The sequence below is a fragment of the Mytilus edulis genome, chromosome 13 (genome assembly GCF_963676685.1).
Source record: "Mytilus edulis chromosome 13, xbMytEdul2.2, whole genome shotgun sequence".
Taxonomy (NCBI): Eukaryota; Metazoa; Mollusca; class Bivalvia; order Mytilida; family Mytilidae; genus Mytilus; species Mytilus edulis.
Window position 1 is genome coordinate 72,626,398 of NC_092356.1, and position 24,110 is coordinate 72,650,507.

Below are 24,110 nucleotides of genomic sequence, written 5' to 3' on the forward strand. Positions count from 1 at the left end.
AAACAAAACGAAAAGTGTATTTAACGCTTTTTGTAAATAGCTTCTCAAATATTGAATTGATTTTATCAAAACAAAAAGTATAAGATCAAAAATTAAATTTTCTATCAAGATTCTTTATTTCTTATAAAACCAAGTTTAATGGTACAAGGAACGATATTTTTACATATAATAACATACAGATTTTGCGCATGACAAGTTTGCACAAAACGAGCAACAAGAATGAGAGATTGACGATCAACCTGGAGAACATACGTCTATATTGATATTTCTAATTAACTTACACAAATTTTTCAATACACGAATATTTTTTGAAATAAATAAAGTGCCGAATGTATATCTATACCACATCTTCCTATATCTCACACTCACACCACATCTTCCTATATCTATAACTTGCCTTGAGTATACTTTTTATGTCCCTATTCGTACAGGAAGTCCTGTGTTGTTATTTAGACGTACCGATCCACAATATCTGACACACATTTGCAAAACAGGTCATTTGTAATATAAGCTGGAAAAATTTCATAGTTTAAGAATAAAGCGGAGCATCGCAATTGCGTTAAAAATTAATATTTAATTTCCTACCAAAAGATATTGGTTTTTGTTTTCAATTCTTTCTCAAATTTAGATATAGAGTTGACACTGCAATGTTTTGTATCAGGTTTATTCCACTCAGGAACTATAGAAGGAATAAACGATTCAGGGAAAGCCTGCAAAATGGAACCACAATTCAAAATGTTTGTGTTTACTTTGCCTTTGTTTTATTTTGTTTCTAAGGAAATTGCTATGTAAGCTTCTTTGTTTATTTAAAGAAGCCAATTTTGAGATACAAAGTGAGAAACAAAGCTTTTGCGATTTCATTTCCTTATTTACAACACTAGAGTTTACAGACTATCATTATACCTTGAGAGACATATGAGGAGAGTATGTGGCGTCCGTGGGGTACTTCAAATTCGATTACAGAAGTAATATAGAAAAACTCCAAGGGGTAAATACTATATTACGTTTTTAAAAGAGAATATAAATCATAACTGTCTTCTATGAACGATAACTTTAAAACTGATGTCAATGCTTTTTTTTTTAACAATTCATCTTTATTCAACAATTGAAGATGAATACCATTTTATTGTATAATGTAATAAGCAGTGATGTAAGAAATATAATTCACAATGTGCATGGGAGAACTAAATAATTTAGTTAACTTAATCATATGACTCTAAAGCCCGTTCTGTCATTATTAAGAGACGCTAAAGAACTGGACAACTGTGGAAATATAAGATTTTAAGATTTGGAAATAAATGAAATTGGTGTCACAAATGGTATGTCTGCCTGTATTTGACTTTTTTTTATAAATATATATGATGCTCTTATACACAATTATTAATGGTTGTTTTACTTCGCTTAGTTATAGCATTTAACAAATAACTCTTCGTATTCTTATTTTCGGCATCAAATAAAATTTATAATGGAATATTTTTTAAAAGACAAGGAAAATGAAAAAAAATATATACAACAAAAATAAGCAAAAGGAGATGTGGTATGGCTGTCAATGAAACACCTATCCACAAACGTTGAAATTGAAGTAGCTGTAAGAAATAAATAAGTCATATTTACAGTCTAAAAATGTGTTTAGCCGGGGCCTGAACATCAAATTACACATATCTATACTTGTAATGCATTTGTAAACAAGTTCGTACCCTAAATATGTTCCTCTCCTAAACATGTCGAGGAAAGTGTTTAACCCTATATGTATTTAACCTGACCACATGTTAAAGATAAACATGTTTGGTACTGCCTCTTATAAATAAGTGAAACATTCTCAGTAAATCACATCAGAACTTAGATCAGACTAAAACCTCACTTAAACTGAATATATTTGTTTTTGTAGAACAGGAGTTTAGTATCCCATAAAACATAAATCATTATATAGAGACCTAGGCAGCAAAGATAGTCATTAGAATCTTTTTGCATTTGCCTGTGTTCTATCCTTTTAAAAACCTTGCGGTGAGGCATGGTTTCTGACATCAGAAAAAAAAGTGAAGTATAGGCCACTGGACGTTAAGCAACCAAGTAGTAAACCTCACCTTTCCGTGAAGTGTTTACAATTATTTGTATTTTTAAAATAAAATAAAAAAAGGATAAACATTTCCAAAAACTGAAAATATTTGAGAAGACGCTATTACCTTAGAAGTAAAAAATTTACCAGACAGAATAAACGGGCGATATCTTTTTGCGCCAAAAAGTAACTCATTTGCGCCACAACTTAATTGCGCCAATACTTCTTTTGCGCCACCTAATTTTCAAAACTATAGGTATCATTTGCGCCAATAAAATAATCTCGCTTTCTGACTCGTTACACAACACAGTCATCAATTTTGCAATTTTCTTCTTCAATTTTGAAGAGCTCTGATTTTTTTGATTTTTAAGGTCGCTCTGGCAACATATCGGTTGCTAAAAAATTTTTGCACGCAGTTCTCAAAATTTGACGTTCTTATTTCTGGACTTTTGTTTCATGACATATAATAATCTAATTCTCCATTCAAAATAATTGTACACGATTCATTCGTGGATAACCTAGCACAACACGACTTAACTGTACATCTCCACCTTATTTCTCCAGTTTTTCTTAACTGTTACATCTCCACCTTATTTCTCCAGATTTCTGTACAAATGCCTGCGTGAATTTTGTGTTCCTCAACAATGATAACCGGTTTTTCCTCTATCAGACTCTATTTTCTTGAATGGTATATCAGACACTCTTGACTCGTGAAAAAATATTCTATTACTAAACAATTTATTTTTTGGTGAGTTTTCTTAAATATGATGAGTGTTCAATTAAATCTTAAGTGGAAATTTTAATAATAGTACATGTATGATATAGGTAAAACATGTACGGGTATGATATATTAAGTAAAAAATATTTACAGGTAAATGTGGCGCAATTTCATTTCATTTATTGGCGCAATTAATACCATCAAAATAAAACAGAGTGGCGCAATTTATACCTTTTCAAAACTGCAATTGGCGCAAATTGATTGGCCCGAATAAACACGGCAGAAACAAACAAACGAAAAAAAACCAAGAGAACAATTTGAAATACCATATACATGTTAAAATCGGTATATACAAGCGGATTATAAACGGGACAGGGTTGAGCGAACATGAATTTCTACTGATTACACTAAAGGTGGCAATCAACCGATTGAAGCACGTGTCGAGAAAATATTAGATAACTTTCTAATTAAAAATGACATAATTATGAAATTTGATTTTATGATTTTTTACAAAGTCTTCTTCTAGATGCCATATCCGTTGTGATATATAGTATCTTTCCATCAGGTCATTAGTGTACAATTTTGTTCTTAGTGCACTAAGGATCTCGAGTCCTTTGTAGTATTTCTACGAATCCCATGATTTACATGTATGCTGAGGGAAAAGTCGCACATGTTTTTATAAGTAGGACGAAAGTCACAAAAATGTAATCAAAGTGTACACGTTGGGAAAAAGTCTGTGAGAAAGGTTTAAATAATTTTATTTAACATCTTCATATTCTTTCTGCGAAATCATAACTTTGCTAGCCGTTAAGACGGAACGATATTCCATACCGCAGATACCATTTAATGATAGACTTTGTAAATTTTGTAGTTCGAACTGTGTGGAAAACGAAATACATGTTTTAATGGTCTGTCTTTTAGATACAGACTTCCGATATGAACTTTTTAAAACATCACGTGAACATATTAACTTTGACAGAATGAACACAGAGAAAAGATGTATTGCTCATATGAACTGTAAATACAAACAAAAGTTTTTAGCTCGTACAATAAATAGTTTTTTTATTAGAAGAAAAAATATTTTATGAAATTATGATTTACAAACAATATATCTTCAGTATTATTTTTGTCTTTCTTTGTGCATATTTGTTTCTTACATAAAGGTTACTGTGATTTGTTTCAAATAAAATCCCAAGTTTATATACCTTTATTTTCTTTTGCAAAGATAATTTCAATTGACAATTTTATTATAATATCCATCATCAGAATATTAGCATTTTAATAAAGATTTTATTCGTTTATTTTGTTACTTATATCAGGGACATATAATACATATGTATTATATGTCTCTGCTTATATCAAATGTGGATATTATTTTAATTTCATCAAAGATTTACTAAACAAATCCTGGATTTCATTGATAAAGATGTGTGTGCAACTATACAAATCCTTGTTGTAACTAATTCATAATTGTATATATTTTAATTAATTTTATTGTAAATTTAGTGTCTCGTAATTTTATGAAGGCTGGCTATCGATCTTTGTTTTAACTGTAAGACCAATGTGCGACACTATAATGAAATAATCATCATATTCATCTTTTATATTTAATCTCAATTACCAGAGTAAAATTTCACACCTAATTGAACATTGCAGATGTACGCTGACCACTATGTGTATATACCAAGAAACTGCTAGGTGTGAAAATAAGATGTGTCAATTGTATGAGGACCTGTACGGGGGTCCTTAATTCTATAACTGTTCAGTCTTTTTCTGTGTTCTTTATATATATAAGCACTTCGTCATTCTCTATTCCTTATCTTTTTCTCTATGTTTCTGTAGTCATTATTTATTTTCCTTTATTCGGCACTTTTAACCCATTATTCACTATTCATCGACCCCATCCTGACCCTCTTTTCTAATGAACCGTTAGCAAATACGTCTCGAAGGTGGCAGCATACATCACAGTCCACGACATTATAAACTATTAAGGCACACATACTGCTGGTGATCAACCTTTGATTTATAAACTAGAATAAATATACTAAAAAAATTTAAAGATTATAGACTAGTATAAAGGCACACATACTGCTGGTGATCAACCTTTGATTTATAAACTAGAATAAATATACTAAACAATTTTAAAGATAATATATATTTTTTACAATTTCGTTCGTCCGTTTTTTATCGACAAATGGTTCAGTTTTTTTTCGCAGTTTTAAGTAACGTTATAATAATATATATTATAGAATATACAGATACATATCTTTATTTCGTGTCAAACCATTTCTTGGAATTTGTGAAGCTTTTTATGATAAATGGAATATTTTTTTTCCCGATTGACCTATAGATATCCATAATTTGTTTTATAAACCAATTGAAATACCAAACACATGACGAAAAAACAGTCGCCGAAAAAACATATTCATAGACAAACTGTTTGTACACACGTGCGTGATTAGCGGTCCATGGTTGAATGATCATGAATTTCAATCGATTACACAGATTGCAATCAATATTGAACGTGGCATGTGTCGATAAAACATTAAATTTTGTAATTCTTAAAGATGTTATTAATATAAAATATTGAATTATTTATTTTGAAATAGTTTACTTCTATAATTCATTCCCTAGTGCCAATTATATCATATCGTCTGGTCCCTTGTACTTGCATCACTTTTTATTAAAATTGTCATAAGAATCTTTCGACAATTTCGATCACACAGATGAAGCTTTAAAAAGTTGAAAAATATTTTCACGAGTCCAACAGTTGACGTGCTTTCTTTATCATGTTTAAGCATGCGAAAATGTATTCTTAAAAAATCTAAGAGACACAGAAAACGTAATACTACTAGTATACGAAATCATTCAATTTTGCATAAAGATGATAACTCTAACTTTAAAAAAAAAAGTTCAGAAATATGAAAAGGAAAAGATGGACTTCTTTCTTGACCAAAATACAAAACTAGTAAACGGTGAATGTATATGTACTATGGTAGACTTTGTTATGATGACCTTTAACTTAATAAATATTTATTTTTTATTATTTCAATCAACAGGTATACCTTAATTAAATTTTTTCCGGAATAGTAATTTCTTTTTCTGGAAAAGTAATACCAATTTGCGGAAACGTAAAAACGCCGCTACTTATTTCGGAAAAGTAATGCACGAAAATGCGGAAACGTGAAATTGGACTTTTGGAGAAAAAAAATAACTACTAAAGGACATGTTAGCGCCGACATGAGTTGTAAGAAAAGATTTCCAAAACAACCATATCATTAAGAAGGAATGTTTACATGCTATACTCTCGTACTAGTATTACAGGGTTCTTGTGGCGTTTACCTTAGACACACATCTTTTTAACGATGTTTAACAAGAAAATCCCTATTTAGCGGACAAGCAATTTTTTTTCTTCTGTTATTGAATATTGAGAAAGAAAATAAATCCCGTAATTAATTTGGAACTTTGATACTCAATAGTTTCCCATCAAAATATTCACAATTAGTGTTCGTCCAGTGGCATACATAACAATCTTATTTCTATATGCAATCGACAATGAGCAAAACCTTAACCTTGTAGTCATTTATAAAAGACCCGAAATGATAAATGTAAAAACAATTCAAACGAGAAAACTAACGGCCTGATTTATGTACAAAATGTGAAAATTCCTTGATAACCTGAATTTTCTTAATTATTTGCCTACAATATATAAGTCACTGTTTAAGAAAAATAAAAAATAAAATTCTGGGACTATTATATTAACGTTAGTATAATAGTCCAAGAATTAAAGTGTTGATAAAATAAGAGCCTCACATTTGAAAGTTTTAAAACATTTCGAAGATAAAAAAAAAAAAAGTAAAAAAATATACAAAACAGACTTTTTCGTTCATTTTGTAACATGAATGAGGCAGTTAGTTTTCTCGACTGAATTGTTTTACATTGTCATTTCGGGGCCTTGTAAAACAGACTATGCGGTATGGACTTTGCTCATTGTTGAAGGCCGTACAGTGACCTATAGTTGTTTATTTTTGTGACAATTTGGTCTCTTGTGAAATGTGGTCTCATTGGCAATCATACCACATCTTTTTTATATATTTAAATCATTTTACAAGACATCAAATTGTTATTTTGTGTTACTGTTGCAGACAATTCGTTTCAAATATTAAAAATTATTTTAATTAAATGGAATTTTGCATTTGCACCCGCTTGAAAAAAATAAAAACATATAAAGAAGCAACATCGAAATTCTCTGTACTTTAAGCGGCATTTTCACATGAGTAAAATATAAGGTCAACGTTTGAAACTTTTTCAGTCTTGTTCCGTCTTGTTCCATAACTTTCAGTCTTGTTCCGTCTTGTTCCGTATTTTTCAGTCTTGTTCCGTAACTTTCTACCCAGTCGTATAAACGAATCGTCGACAAGTGCGTACATTTTTTGGAACAACGTCAAAATCGTTGTTTTATTAGGAACGTCGTGTAACGCTAAGTGGCACCAATACCGTGCGTAACGTCAATATAAATCTGTGAGTTTACTATGTCCACAACTTCGATGAACCAAAGCAAGTTAAACATCGACCTGTATCTACATCAAATTGGTTCTCTTCTTCTTCTTCTTCGTCTTCTTCTTTTGGTATACAATAGTCTATCGACATTCGATGATTACATACTGTTGGCATACGTGGACTAGTCTATTTACAAACTTTTACCCCAATTTATTCAAAATATATGTTTTTTTCTTATGTTTAATGTATACATGTATATATTTTAAATTGCGCTATAGTTCTGTAACTTTCTACCCAGTCGTATAGACGAATCATCGACAAGTGCGTACATTTTTTTAAATCAATATTTCTGGTATGTTCCAATCTGTCCTTCACTATTGACATCGAGTATATATATTACATTTTCCCAAAGTCAACCTTGGAAAAAATATTTAAATAGATTGTAATTTCATCAAATCTTATTTTTTGGGTATTATTTATATTTTTATTTTACACCAGAAATGTTATTTATAAACAAGCGTATGAGTTTAGTTATGACAAGTAAGACAGAGTTGTATATTATACATCTGATAGTTCAAAATGGAAAGTTATAAGTTATCGGCCGTGTACACTGAATATTACCTGCAGAAGTGAAACTTGCAAGTCCGACAGGAAATCGCTTGAATACCTGGAAGTGTCACCTCACACCCCTTACAATACCTTTGGAAGTAATACCTTAAGCCATGCTGGTGATCAGATGAGGGAAGATCAGAATTTATTTGAAAAAAGTTTATTACTTTAAAGAATTATGAACAAATTATATTTTCGAAAACAATTTTCACGGAACACTTATTCATGATTTCAACTTTGACTCTTTACTTAATTCCAATATTAACAGTTTAAAAACAACAGACCATGGTAATTTAAAAAAAAATGCAAACATTTTCCGTATAAAGTTAGTTAGTCGAATAAAACAACAGTACGATTGACAAGATATCGACACGCAATTACGACTACCTCCTTATTCTTTCAAAAAGAGATTCCCAGGCAACCTCAGAATATAAAGTTTCAGGTTTTGTAAATATTAGTAGACCTGTTACTATTCTTGCGGCCTCTAATTGCAAATTTTCTAATTTCCAAGGATCCGTGTTGAAGGCTGTTCTTTGACCTATTCAATTTTTAAATAAAATATATTTAAACTAAACGCAGCCTTGGCTATAAAAAGCCTCAAATGTTGAAGGCTATTCTTTGACCTATTAAATTTATAATAGTCTTCAAATTTCAACAAAATTCCGCGTAAGGGACCACAACTTGGAAATGGAGATAGGTTTTTATAAAAAAAAAAAAAAATCAAAGAGAAGACAGAGTGTGTAAAGTTTTAAAATTTTTGATGGATACGAACATTTTTCTCCATTGCCAAATCAACTGTAATATTAGCACTCATACCACTAATTATATTTATATCTATTTTCAGCATAGAATATCTCAGTTTGTTATTGTCGACATTTCTATTACATTTTCTTGATAAAACTTTTTAATACATGTATAAACATTTTAACAAGCTCACCATATTCTAATTTAAGAGTTGGCGCCCATCAAAGCCATGCACACGAAAATATTTATAGGAAGAGAAATAAAACAAAAGCAAAATGATTTGTCCTTTTAATCTCTGAAATTATCAGCAATAATGATTTTTTTTTAAAGTTTTAGTTACGAATGATATTCTGGGTGTGTCTAAACACTGCTAAGGAGTCCTTAGTGCACTAAGGACTGATAACATGCCACTAAGAACTAGATGGAGAGCTGTTACATGCAATTTCTTTTCATATTACGGTAGAAATTGATATTTAATGCATAAATTTCAAATTTTATAGAAAAATAATAATAAATTAAGGAGATCATATTCAACATTATTTAGACACGTGCCTGTTTTTCTTTGATATGCCGAAAATCCATGAACCGTTTGACACGTGTCAAATTACATATTAATTGATTACACGGGAATCCTTTTGGTAAAGTTGGATACTGATAAATGAATTGTTGTTGAAATTTTATTAACAAAAAAATCTGAATGAAGAAGTATTTTCTCAAGTGTATATTTCTTGTAAATAATAAATTTGTCACCAGAGAAATATATCTAATGTCCGTGTTGAAGTTTGGATAACCGGCAGATGCTTGTTGCGTTTTCATTAAATTCATCTTGTTATTGGGCTGTGATAAGCCCGGTAGTACCGAAAAATTAATCTAATATTTCGTAGCGTTCTTTGTCTCTTGAACCAATTTTATTTTTCAGGTGGTCGGACACATTATCTATAATGTGTTTTGTACCCGTATCTCTATTCTGTTTATTTTTTCTTGCAAGCGTGCTTTAATGTGGTGACAGGCGACGACGGACATGCGTTTGAACAATAGACTGGTTTGGAGCTGGAACACTTTAGTTTGTTTCTTATGGTGCACTGTTCAAAATTTATTTTCATATATGAAGACATTTTAAGAAATGTATAACTGGACAAAACGAAACCAATAAGATAATGCATTTTTACTACATGCAACACACTAAGTTCATATATGACCCGTTTGAGTAATATATTTCGGGCCTTCAACAGTGAGTAAAGCGCATAGCACATAGTCATTATTTCATAAATTATTTCGTACGATATGTTAAGCAGACAATTTGTTAAAAACAATACAAATCGGATTTCCTTCTGACATACTGTCTCAGAAAAAAAATTCCTATATACCTTTTCTGAGACAAGTGCCTGTGATACTTGTTCTTCTTTAAGAAAAGTAGATTTAAAGAAATTATAGTTGAAAATATTTCTGTCGGCTTTTTCTTTTTTTCGCGTGATATATTTAGGTTTAAATATTCTGATTATATTGCATTACAAAAAATAATTATTTACACATCATGTGGTAAAGGCATATTTTCAAGGCATTCATACGAAGCATTCTCTTTCTCTGTCAGAATTATATCTTTAGCTCTAAATTTACACATACTGAAAAATAATTCGTGAATACTGTACTAAAAACTGTGGAACATTTTTTAAATATTTGTCTCTTTTATATATTTGAAAATGAAACTTAATGTGACTTAAAATCGGGAAATGATTTTTTAACTTCTTTTACTTTTAGAAGAATAATAAAATGTCGAAATATACAAACAAATAAGTACCGTATGAAGCCTTTGTAAACAAATATCAAGCTGGTTGAAAACTAGTGGTTTGGATAAACCTTAAGAACGACACATAATTTTCTCTCTCTCAATTCCATCGTATTGTTTTAGTGAAACCATTTGTATATATACACGCATCTTTGTCGAAATTAAAATAAAAACAAAACACTTATCAATATATATATTTATTTTGTCTTCATATCTCTTACATAACAAGCTGACCACACTCTAACTTATTAGTCATTTAGTAGGCGCACATCAAAGTCGTGCACCTGTGGCAAATAACTTTGTCGGGAAAGAAGTAAAACTAAAACAAAATTATTTGTTCTGTAATCATTTTTCATAAGAACAACACATTTAATTATAAATTAAGCATACATTTTTTTTTTAGAAACAATTGTTTATTACCTAAAATAAAAAGATTATGATTGTTTAATGAATTGTTTTGTCATTTGGCACGTGTCAAACGGTTCATTGATTTTCGGCATATCAAAGAAAAACGGGCACGTGCTTAAATAATGTTGAATATCTTGTTTATTTATGATTATTTTTCTATAAAATTTGAAATTTATGCATGAAATATCAATCTCTAACATAATATGTAAAAATAATACACACAACAGCACTCCTTCTAGTCCTTAGTGGCATTGTATAGTCCTTAGTGCACTAAGGAGTCCTTAGCAGTGTTTAGACGTACCGTGATATTCTAGCCTAACGTGTTGATGTGTCTGTTGTCAGAGATGCACATAGACCTAGGTGAACAATACTGTCTTTAGTTACATCTAGTGTTTAGTTCCATAAAATTTCAGTTATTATCAAATTTTGTTGAAGAATTTATTGGTGAAAGTTAATGTAAATGTTCAGTTGCAAATACTACATGCATATTGAGGACACAATAGAAGAAGTATGGTTACTGGCAAATCTATCCAGGCATCTCCACAATAAAAATATCTTCACGGAAAGCAAGCTATACTAAATAAAAAAATAAAAAACACTTATGTACGATTTTCAAAGTTGTTTAAGTAATTGTAGTGTATTGGATATACCCGTTGGACGCATGTTTCTGTCTTGTCATTACTTTCAATGAAAAGCTGGTGGTATTCTTAGCCCCAACACCATGTGTTGTTTTAAAATTGCTTCTGATTTTCTTCACAGTTTTTGTTCAGATGGTGTCACAGTCATGTCTCAGTACTCAACAAGTCGGTTGAGTACAGGAACCCTGATGAGTTCAAAATGATGAGTCCTCTATGCAGAAAGAAAATTCCGCACATAGAGGCGGGCCTCTTTTGGTCACTAAACAATAATGAATAATAGTTCAGAGAAATGGTTGCTACACTAAACACTAAAATGCACTTTTGAACTTAAATTGAAGAAAAGCACATGAGATTACCAAAGGATAAAGGTTTCAGCTTTGAGACAGGCGATGGATGTATACTCATGACTTTTGATATCTCAACCGGCCCCTATTCCTTTAGCAAATGAGGAATAAACAACCACAATGCATTAACAAGAGAAAACTCGATTTACAAGAAGCCAGAGTCAAATGTAGAAATAGGTAACAGAAGAAACTACGCAAATGGCAATAATAAACATAAAATAACAAACGGACCAGTAGCAGTAACTCAATGCAAGCTCCATGTTTGAAGTACACTTATCGGTAATTTGTGTCATTGGTAGAAAAATTAACAATTCTTAAACAATAATATCTGGGAATATTTGGTCTGCTCCAATAAAATAATATCCTTACCTACTACAAAAACATATAAAACTATTCTCTGTTCTTTGGTTGAGTTCACAAATAGATTTTTCTCTAAGATATTTCATTCTCCCATAGGATATTTGTTTCTCCTATAGGATATTTATTTCTCCTATAGGATATTTCTTTCTCCCATAGGATTTTTTTTCTCTCTTATGAGTTGCTTTGATCTCCCATAGGATTTTTAATCTCCCTTAGGATTTTTAATCTCCCTTAGGATTTTTAATCTCCCTTAGGATTTATTTATTACCCTTAGGATTTATTTATTACCCTTAGGATTCTTTTTTATCCCACAGGATATTTTTTTCTGTTATGAAATCCCTTAGGATATTTATTAATCCTATCGGATATTTTTAATCCCATGGGATTATTTTATTAGACTAATATCCTGTAGGATAAAAAATATCCTATAGGAAATGCTTTTATTTTTCCTAAGGGATTTTTTTAATCCTAAGGGCGAAACTATATCCTATAGGATATTTTTATTCTCCTAAGGGATTATAAATCCCTTAGGATTTAAATATCCTGTAGGATATAAAAAATATCCTATGGGATTATGACTTTATCCTATAGGATTTCTCAAAATCCTGTAGGATTTTTAAAAATCCTATGGGAGAAAAAAATATCCTACAGGATTTTGTCACTATTTTCACTCCAGTTGCCGAACCGGGCGAGCCACACCAATTTTTTTTTGTATTGTGTTATTTATCCCCAGAGGTACATTATTGCCAAATTTGATGATTCTACGACAAAAAAAAGTGCGGTTCCAATTTGCACTTATGAGAAGTGCAAATTAATCCAAGAACATGTTCTGAGTTAATTGGACGCTTAAATTGTCGATATGTCCGAGTCGTTGAAATGAAGTATTGGAATGTCGATGATTTCTACTTTGTAATATAATGTATTTTTTTATTCATCTTGACCGACTATTGCAGACTGTTGTGATTAGTCTCACTTATAAATAAAAGTGTCAAATCCGGGATCTCGATAATTGAATGTGTATATCGAAAGTCTGTAGTAACACTATGTAAACAAAGTAAACGTCATGTTTTCGAAGTACATTATGGATAAACCTTCAACAGTAACGCGAGAATTCAATAACTTGCGGTCAGACAACAACAAATAGATGGTATAGTTCGAAATATCTGAGAATAATCTGAAAAAGATACCCAACTTGCAATGGATGATATTGCGTACAAGGTTTAAATCACGACACCAGACAAAACCTCCTTATACCCAGCTGACAGTTACTATAAACCCATAGAACCGGGTTCACATGGAGAATTGTATTCTGTCTTACTTATTCGTTACGGCATTGCACAACTAAGCAATACAAACATATTATTAACTATATCGACCATAGAAAATATTCAGACTGACATAAATTTACAACAAAACATATTTTATTTTTATAACACCATGATAGATAAAGGCAACAGTAGTATACCGCTGTTCAACCTATAAATACTGGCATAAAGTCAATATAAAAAAATGACAAAGAACATTATAAACAATTAACAGGGACATCAAAATAAAATTTTATATTTGTTTCTTTTCTTTCCTTGTTTGCGAGGGGTGATTTTGATTTACAGTCGGGGCACAGGTGTTGTTTGCTGCCTCATGACATAATAAGCTAATAAGAAGACATGTTGCTTCCAAAAAAAAATATTATTCGACAACAATAGCAACATATGTATCTTCCCATTTTCGTGGATCGAAAAAAACATATTTTTTAAATATCTTCTTTCCACATATTTAAGAAAAAGAAATTATTCTGTTTGTAAACAATAAATAATTTACTGTGATCAAACACTAGATAATGCCGAAAAGAATGGGCATTACTCGAATTATAAAAGCTATATCTTTGTATAGCCTAGTTTGTGCAGCGATCAATCGACATATAGGTTTACCATAACTTAATGGTTGTTATGTAAGACATAATTCTAATGAGATGCCAACTTATGAATTTTTTGAATGGATATATATATAGAGAGAGAAGAATGCTCCTAATAAAATGCTCTGAACAAATCCCGATCTAAAAAAGAAAAAAACCTACCTAACAAAATCCCGTGAAAACGGTCCTGTAGTAATCCTCACACTTTAATTAAATCACGTCTATATATATAACCTGATACTGTAATTTGGGGTTTGAATATAGAATCACTGATGTTTTATCCAATAAAGTTTCATGTTCAATTTCATTAAGATATGTCTGGGTACTAACTGTGATATTAATGGAATGAAAACAATATTAATTAAATCTTCATGTAGTTTTGTTGTTGTCAAATTGGAAATTATTCCTTTATTAAAATATTATATAACAGGTTAGCATTCCTTGTCTTTTAGATAAACATTACAACAAGGACAACGTTGGTTAAGAATGCGTACACATAAATAATTAACAATGTTTAATTCGTTTCTGAATTGAAGTCATCATGCATATTTATAGAGGTTTATTTTATTTGAGGTGCATAATTATCAATATTTATTACTAATTACTTATTTTATAACCTTTTAAAGTCGACCTTGAATATGCTCCGCACAGTATAGTAAACATTTTACAGACGGGAAAGAACACATCAACGACAATACCGTTATCAGATTTCTGTATTCGTGTAATTCTAACCAACAAATAATCATGTTTAACTCATTGTTTAAAAACCAAATTTAAAGAAGTGAAATTTAAAACGTGTATTAGACGGTATAATTAGAAATATCATGCAGTTGGTAAAATAATTTAAATGTTTTTTGTATTGAAAATAGAGAACCACATTTTATGATTTTATCGCGGACATTTGTCATTTAAACATTAGACAGACACTGGCGAAGGTCACTCTGATTCGAATTGCCATAAAACTATGATATGAGTTTTGATTTCTCATTGGTATCTTTCGCCTTTCATTTATCCTATTGTTTTTTGAGCGACCACAAAAATCCTGAAACTGATCTAAACCATTCAAAAATAAAGAAACTTTCCAGCCAGAAAAACATAATATGCAATTTGTTTAAATGCTTGTTCATAAAAGTGTTAGATGTTCGTTCTTTAATCGTTGTTATAGATGTAAGATATGTCATTTTAATAAATTTCCTGTTACAAAACTTTTAATTTTTCGAAAAACTAAGGATTTTCTTGTCCCAGGCATAGATTACCTTAGCCGTATTTGGCACAACTTTTTGGAAAAATTTGGATCCTCAATGCTCTTCAACTTTGTAATTGTTTGGCTTTATAAATATTTTGATATGAGCGTCACTGATGAGTCTTATGAAGACGAAACGCGCGTCTGGCGTATAAAATTATAATTCTGGTACCTTTGATAACTATACATGTATTTATCAACAGTATATGTATTGATCGTAGTGTGTCAAATAGTTAACAGCTTTGTAAGATATGTTCTTTCTACACATGTATTTATCAATAGTATATGTATTGATCGTAGTGTGTCAAATAGTTAACAGCTTTGTAAGATATGTCCTTTCTACACATGTATTTATCAATAGTATATGTATTGATTGTAGTGTGTCAAATAGTTAACAGCTTTGTAAGATATGTCCTTTCTACACATGTATTTATCAATAGTATATGTATTGATCGTAGTGTGTCAAATAGTTAACAGCTTTGTGTTATTCTATGTTTAACATTATAAAAAGAAGAAAATCAGAAAATAAGTGTTTTCTGTGAATTAAAATTGTGAAGTCAATCAAATGTCGTTATGGTTTGCTTTATTGGCCTTTGTTTTGTTCCGTTAATTGATTCTTTTCTTATTGGTAGTCTTTGTAAAATATTTCCCGCAGCATTCTATGTACTTAATCTGTTCTGTCTTCTTGTATTAGATGTAATCCTATTAATTACATCCCTCGCAATAATTTCTTAAAGCCGGTTTATCCTAAGGGACTAATTTGACATTCGATATTCCAATTATAGTAATAATAAAAACTAATGCAACTCCTTTCAGCGCCGTAGTGCATTACTTTCATGTCAGTGATGTTACTCCAGTGTACCAGTCCATGAGTTTCTAAGTGTTCTTATTGTAAATTAATTTATAAAAAAAAATCGTGATTTGAGTAGGAGTATTTTATTAACCCTTGTCTCCTCAGACTGGACATTTATCGAATGTTAGATATCGTTTATTTAAAATATAATTGCTTAGCGTTTTTAATTAAATTGGATAAAATTGACAATCACGATTAATTATTAAAGGTTCACACTTCAGATAACAACTTCCGATAGCACCTGAATTCCCTGTAGTTTACATTTATTTCAATATAAAATAAATAAACAATTTTGAAACTGGTTACACACATTAACCAAATTCTACTGAAATATTTCTAATATGCATTTAACATATAACTACACGATTTGTGAGTTAAAAATGAAAAAGGTTGAATCTTTTTTTCTTCATTTCCTCGCCATTAAAGATATAGAAATGTTTTACTCATACTCCTTCGGGACACAATTAAAATTGCCAAAGTGTCCTATGCAGCTTATTAGTTATCTCAATAACTACACTCAATAAGCGACTGAATATTTTCTATTTCACTGGTAATACTATTCTGCTGTGTTTTGTCATTGGTACTCATCGTTTTAATCTTAGTTAATTGATACAGGTTGTCACCCTTTGAGTGATCTTAGATGTCATATTTAATATCTTTACAATGATCTGACATTTAAAGACCTGCGGTCATAAAACTTTTGAGTCAGTTTTTTATACTCATACTCGAAAATCAACCAATCAAAATGTTGGATTTCATGTTTCAAGCATTTTGATTGTGCTCCGAGCACTGAGCAAAGATTTATGACTTCAATCCCAGACAATAATCTGACATTTAGTGACCATTATTTATTTTCTTTTGTTACATCTTTTGACATCAGACTCGGACTTCTCTTGAACTGAATTTTAATGTGCGTATTGTTATTCTTTTACTTTTCTACATTGGCTAGAGGTATAGGGGGAGGGTTGAGATCTCATAAACATGTTTAACCCCGCCGCAATTTTGCGCCTGTCCCAAGTCAGGAGCCTCTGACCTTTGTTAGTCTTGTATGATTTTAAATTTTAGTTTCTTGTGTATAATTCGGAGTTTAGTATGACGTCCATTATCACTGTACTATTATGCATATTTTAGGGGCCAGCTGAAGGACACCTACGGGTGCGGGAATTCTCGCTACATTGAAGACCCATTGGTTGCCTTCGGCTGTTGTTTGCTCTATGGTCGGGTGGTTGTCGCTTTGACATATTCACCATTTCCTTTCTCAATTTTATGGTTTATCATTATCTGTATCATTTAAAAAGAAAACAAAATCAAACTGAATCAATAATCTTCAATTCTTACATATTTATAGATTGTCTACCATATTACTTTCTCTTCCGTGTGCATACAATAACTGTTCAGTGTTCTATTTGTTGTGTTGTATATTATTTTATTCTTATGTCATTGTTATAAAGTAATAATTGTAGTCATTGTGTTAAATGTAAAACCCGTAACAGTCCATAATTTGATTATTATATTCTCTTATACTTATACAGTTATCATTTAGAGAGACACACACTTTTGAAATGATTTTTTTTTCTGAGTATTAATTGTTGATAATAGAATACTATTTCTAAACAGTTTGTGAAAACAAACATTATATAATTAACAAATTAGCTCTCAAACTCACTGATTTCTCTTAGATGGGTGAAAAAAGGACAATTGCATACCAAAATCAATTTATAATACTTTTTGACATGTTTTGAGCTCGGTGTAACCTTGTTCGTTTTAGATACTCTGATTGATTCGTTTAAATAAAAGCAACAGTAGAATACTGGTGTTCAAAATTCATCAATCGATTGAGATAAAAACAAAATCAAGGTTACAGGCTATAACATATTCAAGTGCTTATAGAATAAAAAAAAAAGAAAAGAAAAAGAATTCAAATGTTCCACTATGATATATTAAGGCAACACTAGTATACCTCTGTTCAAAAGTCATTAGTCGATTGAGAGATCCACTTGTATTCATGCTGTTACATAGAATTAAAGAAAATGCCATTTGAAATGATTATCATGCAAAATATTTTCTTTTAATACAATGCAGTCTATTAAACTACACATTGTTATTGTTCTGGAAAGATTTGTTAGCGATACAACCTTAATCTATGAATGTTAACCCACAATATTGGATCACGGCACCTAATCAACCTATTCTCAAAGAAAAAAGGTAACAACTAAATTAAAAAAGTCTAGGTGTGGATTTTTTCCAAATAAACTCATCATAGATATCAGGACTGAAATTTTATATTTACGCAAAATGTACGTTTCGTCCACCAAAAAAAAAAGGAAAATCACAAAAATACTGAACTCAGAGGAAAATCAAATACCTAATCACATCAGTGATTCATCAAAAAGACTCATCAGTGACGCTCGAATAAAAAAAAATTAGTGTATAATTATGTTCCATAAATAAAGCTCTTTCTAAACTAGAATTATAATGGACTATGACAGACACTCAGTTGCTCCGTGTGTTGTCTGTAATGAATATTAACATCATAAATTAGAAAACTGTTGTTCAACAACAAATTTCTCGTAATTTTATAAAAAAAAACGGAATTTAGAAACAGAAATTTGTTCATCATACATAAACTGCTCAAACAGAGTTATAAGAAAGAATTAGCGAAATCAACACAACACGGTCACCATAACGATATGTCGTCATTAGTGGAATATGACAGTTTTTGTCCATTCGTTTTTGATGCGTTTTGTTATTAGATTTTGCCATGTGATTATGGACTTTCCCAATTGATCTTCTCTAAGTTCAGTATTTTTGTGATTTTACTTTTTGTCACGGGCTATAAGTTTAGTCGTCTTATGTGTTATTTTAACGTGTGTGTCTATTCAACTCCAGACAGCGACATTTCGACTGAACGTGGATGCGCTTGATGGATTATACATGAATTACAAGATATAATAAACACCAGTCTTGCTTCTTTGAGAGTTCATGCGATTCCCTCAGTTGTTTTTCGTTACCATGATAAGACCAACAGGGGAAAGCCAGCTGACTGTCCCTGTTCCAAATCAAGATTGCAGAGCTGCATTAATTTGTGTCATTTAAGACTATTCGACCCTATAACAGATTCTGACAATTCTACCGCTTTGCAGATCAGTGAGAACAGTACCATCATAAAAAACATTTTACAGTTATATCTAAAAACTGTTACGGATATTTCTTTCATTGAAATAATTTTAAATGTTGCCTTATGTGTGTCATTAATAACTGTTCTACTCGCGAACAGTCCGGCATGCTTAAATAAAACAACTCGGGAAAGTTGTACGCAGTCATGCCATTAAGAACTAATCTGTAATTCAAGAGAAAAAGGCAACAGTAGTTTACCGCTGTCGGAAAATCATAAGTGCCTTGAGAAAAAAAGAAATCCGGGTTAAAAAAACTAAAACAGAGGGAAACACATCAATTATAAGAGGAAAACAACGAAACAACTGGAACAGTAAAGTTCAACAAAAAACCAAATGACAATGTAACACACACGGAAACGAACTATAAGATAAGAACTGCCATTTTCCTGATTTGGTACAGGACATTTTATCACAAAAATGGTAGCCTTCATCTGCTTTATTGGCTAGCTTAACCTCGCGCTTTTATGGTAATTCTTAATATAACACTGAAAAGACAACATTAGATCACAGAGGACTAAAGTACAAATAAATGCAAGAACATTCAGAAAACAGAAATACACAAATAGACAATACAGTAATACATTTCGACATGCTAAAAGTAATCAAGGTGCCCGGCAAATAATTTAATTCATTTACATACGACTCATCAGTGACGCTCAGATAAAAAAAAAAGAAAGAAAGTCAATCAAGTATAAAGTTAAAGAGCATTGATAACTCAAATTTCCACAAAGTCGTGTCAATTTCGTCTAAGGTTATTAATGCCTCGGATAAAAAAATCTTTAGTATTTAGAATAGTTCTTTCTTTTGCAAACAGTCAATTAATAAGAAGAACAGTTATCAGACAGACAGTTCTACCAACGACAGAAAAGAAAGATCAGTTACAATGTAGAATCATTTTGACAGTTATATCTAAAAACTGTTACGGACATTTCTATCATAGAAATAATTTCACAGCTGTTCTTATTCATGTCATTCATAACTGTTGTATCTTCGAACAGTTCTGCATTTCTAAAACAAAATAGGTCCGACCAGTTGAACCCTAGATTATCCTGCCAGTTTTGTAGGTATTTCATTAAGAACTGTTCTGGCCTTTAACAGAGTCTGACAGTTTTACCACAAAAAAGAATCGAAACGGTTTTAACCTAGTTTATATATTGTTCTATTGAAAACCCGCTTTTACTGATTCTCACAATCCACTAAATCCCTTCAATTTGTCTTATCTATTTGGTTATAATGTACATGTATGATATATAAACATGTTGCATCTGATCACGTGACAGCGTCGAATGTTTCGTTTATCTAGACGAAAGTGTATTCAATTTTAACATTTCTCAATTTCAGATCAATATTACAATAATCAGTACAAATTATCCAAATCAGAAATTCAATTAGAACCGACAGAACCATATTTATAGCTTGAAATGGCAGGCTGTTAGCGTTGAAATGTCATTAATTGTTTCATGGCAGGCTGTTGGCGTTGAAATATCATTAATTGTTTACGTAATTGGCAGATCAGTCTGTACAACTATAGTTCAAGATTTGAAGGGTTTCCGAAGAGTGTTGCACGGCGGGAATTCATTGTTTGAGTGGACTTTCAACCATGTGTTTGAGTGGAATCGTATGGTTATTGACCTAATTTAGGGAATCATTGTTTGAGTGGACTTTCAACCATGTGTATGGGTGGAATCGTATGGTTATTGACCTACTTTAGGGAATTCATTTTTTGAGTGGGCTCTCAACCATGTGTATGGGTGGAATCGTATGGTTATTGACCTACTTTAGGGAATTCATTGTTTGAGTGGGCTTTCAACCATGTGTAAGAGTGGAATCGTATGGTTATTGACCTACTTTAGGGAATTCATTGTTTGATTGGGCTTTCAACCATATGTATGAGGGGAATCGTATGGTTATTGACCTCCTTGAGGGAAGTTAATGACCAGTCATTATATTTGATTGCGCATTTAGATTATTGGAAATGTGACACGGTTTTAAATTCTCCAGGGTATAGTTTGACATGAATATCATAATGTGGTAATTTTTATAACTTTCCAATTTAAAAAACTTTGAATTTTTCGAAAAACTAAGGATAATCTTATCCAGTCAAAGATTACCTTAGTCGTATTTGGCACAACTTTTTGGAATTTTGGATCCTCAATGCTCTTCAACCTTGTACTTGTTTGGCTTTATAAGTATGTTGATATGAGCGTCACTTATGAGTCTTATGTAGACTAAACGCGCGTCTGGCGTACTAAATTATAATACTGGTACCTTTGATAACTATTTATATTAGGTTTACTGACGAATTTATTGAATTTTATCAAATATGACACTGTTTTGCTTGTAAACAGATTATTATTAAAATAAAACTGTATAAACTTTGTGATAAAGATTGACATGAGCCATGCACGACTAAGGATAATGTACAAACAATAGCAACAATAGTATTTGGAAAGGAACATTCATCTAATCAAGCCAATAGTATTAAAGCGATGTTTAGTAGTCATAAACCGATTTAACTGAACCAAATCTGGGTCACAATTTAAAACCGAGGAAAACACATCGTATATAAAAAGAAAACAACGGAATAACATACACACTGAACTGCTACAAAACCAAACGCAAACATACATAGACACGGACTATTTGGTAACAGCTGCCTTATTCCTGATCGAGTACATGACGTTTTATGGGAATATGATACAGTAGCAGGGGCAGACAATAACGTTTTCAAAACTTTTCGTGTTGTTTTCGCGAGTTTGCTAGCCATAACGTTGTAAATCGCGATATTTCATTTACATTAGCATTTTGCGGAATATTCACTGACGTCATTACTCCGGTTGCGCGAATTTTAAAAAAAGTACCTGCTTAAAAGGCGGTCATGCCGTTTCTAAAAGACGCCGTCCGAAGAACAGGGAGATCAAAGGACTTGAAATGCATTAGACAGTCCATGTACACAGAGAGAAGAAAACTTATTGCTTTGCTGAATATTTATAACAAGATATGTCAAAAGAGAAGAAAATAGAAGTTTTTGCTGATTATAATTTAGCCACATAAGTTGAGATCACAATTACCTAATTGAATATAATTTTGCAAAAAAAATCATCACGAAAGTACTGAATTACGAGGAAAATTCAATCGTAAAGTCCCTAATCAAATTGCAAAATCAAATGACAAAACACATTACACGAATGGACAACAACTGTCATATTCCTGACTTGGTACAGGCATTTTTAAATGTAGAAAATAGTGGATTGGACCTGGTTTTATAGCGCTAAACCTTTCACTTATATGACAGTTGCATCAAATTCCGTTATATTTGCAACGATGCGTGAACAAAACAGACATAATAAACAAAAGTCAAAATATGGGTATAGCAGTCAACACTGTGTTACTATCTAAAAACAATCTTAGATTCTTATTAATAACTTGTCAACAGGAAAGTAATACCAATGTGTTGAAAATAATTTCAATACCAAGCACCAACTTCTGGGCTGGTTATTTCTTTTGGGACTTTCAATCATCATGTAGTGGTAAAAGATGAAGTAACATTGCATAAATGAAATGCTAATCCTCTTTTATTAGTTATACTGTTACTTGAACAATAATGATGCAATAAGGGCAATTTTTTATCTTTTTAATTAAATATTTTCAAACATCGAAATGCATTGCATTTATTTCAACGTAGGCGTTTGTTATCGAATTACGCAACTTGTGTAATGATATTTATTCTTCACTATCTCATTGCTTGTTAAAATATAACCTTTCGGAACGAGCACTATCTAACTGTGTTTGCACCTGCACTTCTGCACATTTTATTGTTTACATAATGAAGATTTAATTAAGATCTGTATACACAATACAAATGAATAATAAATGTTAAATAATCACTACTAGAGATCTAACTTTTACAGTGCATCATCGTTCGAATTAAGTTTTTGGATTCAAAAATTTTGACCAAGAAGTAAAATCGGAGAAATTAAAGACGATATCATGACCTTTACAATAACAGTGAACACTACGATCCGCTTTTAATGTTGTAATACCACCTACGTTAACGATGTAGTGTTGGCTTTTTATGGCTTTGTCACTGCACGGACAGTGTAATACCACCTACGTTAACGATGTAGTCTTGGCTTTTTATGGCTTTGTCACTGCACGGACAGTGTAATACCACCTACGTTAACGATGTAGTGTTGGCTTTTTATGGCTTTGTCACTGCACGGACAGAAGTTTGATGTTGTAATACCACCTACGTTAACGATGTAGTCTTGGCTTTTTATGGGCTGTCACTGCACGGACAGAAGTTTGATGTTGTAATACCACCTACGTTAACGATGTAGTCTTGGCTTTTTATGGCTTTGTCACTGCACGGACAGAAGTTTGATGACACTACTTTACTGGTTTCTTTTACGTTTGTCGTAGCTATAAAATAGTCTTGACAATAGAGTAGTCTGTTTCTGATCAATTGATGTCTGCGTTAAAAGCGAGTAAAACGAATGATAGATCATGTCTATAGAACCTCATTAGTGGAAACATATTTCTGATAAAGAGATTACGTTTACAATTTTAATTCTTCGAGACACGAAAAAAAACTTATTCAAAGAACAAAAATGGTATTAAATGACTTAGGACTTGAACGCTTTCGGCAAGATATTCTACAACAAAATAAAGCTGCAGACTGACTTACTAAGAATTAAACCCTGTAGTTAAATGGAATAATAAACATGTTTTGATTTTACTTAACAATAGACCGTTGTTCAAGG

At 31.4% G+C, this 24,110-nt stretch overlaps 1 protein-coding gene across 5 annotated transcripts in view; it reads right to left on the minus strand.

Annotated features, from left to right (window-relative positions):
• Positions 1 to 24,110, minus strand: part of LOC139501825 (G-protein coupled receptor dmsr-1-like) — a 139,283-nt gene that overhangs the window by 41,153 nt on the left and 74,020 nt on the right. The window contains exon 1 of one of the 5 annotated variants that reach the window (XM_071291047.1): positions 14,238 to 14,293. The exons of the other annotated variants lie outside the window; for them this stretch is intronic. The gene's annotated coding sequence lies outside the window, so the exon portion shown is untranslated. Of the gene's footprint in view, positions 1 to 14,237; positions 14,294 to 24,110 lie in introns of those variants that run through there. 5 annotated transcript variants of the gene reach the window in all.